This window comes from Otolemur garnettii, unplaced genomic scaffold (assembly GCF_000181295.1).
Source record: "Otolemur garnettii isolate 467f Iridium unplaced genomic scaffold, OtoGar3 scaffold00060, whole genome shotgun sequence".
NCBI lineage: Eukaryota > Metazoa > Chordata > Mammalia > Primates > Galagidae > Otolemur > Otolemur garnettii.
Genome location: NW_003852455.1, coordinates 6,639,176 through 6,642,447, shown reverse-complemented (window position 1 = coordinate 6,642,447; position 3,272 = coordinate 6,639,176).

Here is a 3,272-nt window from a genome sequence, read left to right as displayed (position 1 = left end):
CTCCAACTCCTGGGCTCAAGCGAGTCTCCTGCCTCAGCCTCCCAAGTAGCTGGGACCACAGGCGCTGGCCACAATGCCTGGCTATTTTTTTTGGTTGCAGCCGTCATTGTTGTTTGGCGGCCTGGGCTGGATTCGAACCCGCCACCTCAGGTGTATGTGGCTGGCACCTTAGCCACTTGAGCCACAGGCGCCAAGCCTTCCATTTTTAGTTTTAATGAGAAACCCATATACTATTTTCCTCAGTGGTTTCACTAGTTTACTTTCCAACCAACAGTGTACAAAGGTTCCCCTTTCTCTACATCCTCTCTGGCCTGTCTTTTTGAAGGGTGGCAGGTACTGGGTTACCTGCCACCACTGGTGTCTCCCAGGGTCATGTGCAGCCCTAGTCCACTGGCTGTGAGCAGCACAGCTGCAGAAAGTGTCTAAGGACAGCAGCCTTTGCTGCCTGACTGCCTTATTAATGCAGGCCCCAGGCTCCTTTTTGTCAGCTGTTGTTGGGGCTACCGGATACTTGAGTTTCTGGGTGGAGGATTTCCCTCTGGCAAGGCTGGTCTAAACACTCCCTCTGTGGGTTCCAGCAGAATTCTGCTCTGTGCTCTTCCTCAGGGCAATCCTGAGTTTCAGTGTGAACTCCCACAATCACTCCACTAGCCCTCCCCCGGTTTGCTGGTGCAACACACCCAGATGATGGGGGCAAGGTGGACTAGGCAATGTTCAGACTATCTTTTCTGCCCTCTTCAGGGCCTCTTTCCTTGATATGATGTTAAAGCGAGGGAGCATCATCACTCACTTGATTTTTGGTTCTTCTGAAGGTGTTTGCTTGCGTGGAGAGTGGTTGAATTTGGTGTTCTTATGGACGGACAATCACTGGAGGGCTCTATTTGGCCATCTTGCTCTGCCCCTCCCTATTGTTTTTTGATACTAGGGTAAGAAGTTAGTAAATATTTTCTTAGAGATTAATTGAAATATGGATTGTGAAACTATAGCGATACATTTGTTACACTTTGTTACACAAATTGATTAGTCTATCTTACATTTTAAATGGATATTTTACCTAAACATGATTTTGTAACATGATGCATTTGTCATTTGTGAAATATTAGTTCACTAAATTATGCAGGTCTTCTCCATGATAGTACATTAAGTTCTAAAATATTAACAAATCACACTTATTAATATCACCACTCTTGTTAGGAAAGTCTATAATTATTGGGGAGCTGTCAAGCCAATGGACATACATTTTCCACATTGAAAACAGTTGATATGTTTTTATTTGAAAATGTAAATTTTATCATTGGCTACTGATACTTTCCTTGAGGTGACAACCTTATCTTATTTTTAATAAAATATTAAGCTAATATCCTAATCTGAATTTCCATAATTTGTCCTTCTTTCAAGTAAAAATGATGTTCCATGAAAAAAAGAGCTTGCAATTGGAGCATGCATGCAAGTGCCCGTCTTGAGACAGCTGTGAGGCTTCGAGAGCCTAATATTCACTAATCAGCACATCAAGGTCACAGAGGTAGTAATTGGTAGAGAACTGAATCATGAGACTATTCATGTGGCATGGGGAATTCCAGAACTGGTTAGAGAAGCGTCCAGATCATGCCAGGGTAAGAAGTTCCTGATTTTTAAAACTGTAGGTGGCATTACTATTCATTCATTGGTACTGATACACTTGTCACATACTCTATCCCTGGTATAAATTCATGACAAAAGTCTCTCCTGAAAGGTGCTTTGACTCAGGTGTCTCTGCAGGGATATGTGAGCTGAGTCATGGTTAGAGACAGCCTGACAATCTTGCTACGGGGTCTTACGGATGGGCAGAGAGAGCAGGGCCTGATATTGAACTGTAGAAATGATGACAGCTATACTCTTACTTGTCATCACGTCTGACAGGAAATCTGAAAGGTGATTCTTTGGGAACTTGACAGGAAAAATCCCTCTAGTGATGAATGGAATAAAATTTCATAATATGCTGAAAGAGTCTCCAGAGTGTAGAGCATACTTGGGAGAAGTTTCTGACTTATAGTATCTGCTTCCCTGTATTTCAGGGGGTTTCTTGCATTTGAAGGTAGGAGAAGGGGTTGCCACTTATCCAGGATACTGGGTAAACAATTAAGCCTCTTTTAAGTTGCACCATTTGGCCTCTGAGATTTCTTCCAGCTTCAGGTGAAAGAGAATTTTGACCAAAAATCTCCCCACTCTTTCACTCTTGTCCATTTTTATTTCTATAATTTCTCCTCCTAGAATTGGTTCATCTCTGAAATTCGATGAAGAGGTAATTAAATAGGACATTTTGTCTTTTTTTTTTCCTATTATTTCACACCTTCAGCAATGAGTATCTTAAAACGAAAGAGCAATACTACCTTAATCTCATACAAAGGATTTAGAAGGATTTAGGAAAACCAGAGATAAGTGATTTGCTACAGTTCTTATTTATTAGGAAACTGTGAAAGAATATCATTTCAGGAAAAGATGAGGAAAAGTTAATTGTTTATTAGTTATTTATTAAATGACTGCTTTGGGACAGGCATAGTTCTATATATTATTCAATAAAAACAAAAACAAAAACAAATAGAAAAAAATCCACATATCCATGGGACATAAAAATTGGGTACATACACCGGTAAGCATGTATCAGATGGTAGTAAGAATTATGAATAGAAAACAGGTAGGATAGTAGAGAGTGATGAGAAGCTAGGTTAGGTCTAATCTATATATGGCGGTCAAGGGAGGGTTTGGAGGCAGAGTGACATTTAGTCATAGGCTGAGCGCAATGAGGGACTGTATCACATAAATGGGCGAAAATGTCTAGACAGAGGGCACGGCAAAGGTCAATGGTCTGCCGTGGGCATGTGCTTTTGGTATAAGAGGAATAGTATGGAGATGAGTTTGGGTAAAGAATGGGCCAATAACAGAAGACAACATCAGAAAGGAAACAAAGAACAATATAATACATAGCATCCTGTAGACCACAGGCCAAGGCATAGAATTTGAATTCTATTTTCTGTAAAAGCCTTAGAGGGCTTTGAACAGAAGAGTGACATAATACCAATGGAGTTTTGAGATAATCGTGGTGCTATCTGGAAATTAGACCATGAGTTTAAAAATTAAAACCCAGTGGCCAATACTAGTGTTCAATAAAATATCAGCAGTCCAGATGAGAGACTGTGGGTACTGGACTAGAAAGCCAGTGACTAGTCAAAAGCTCCAATGAAACATCCATAGTCCAGATGAGAGACTGTGGGTACTGGACTAGAAACCCAGTG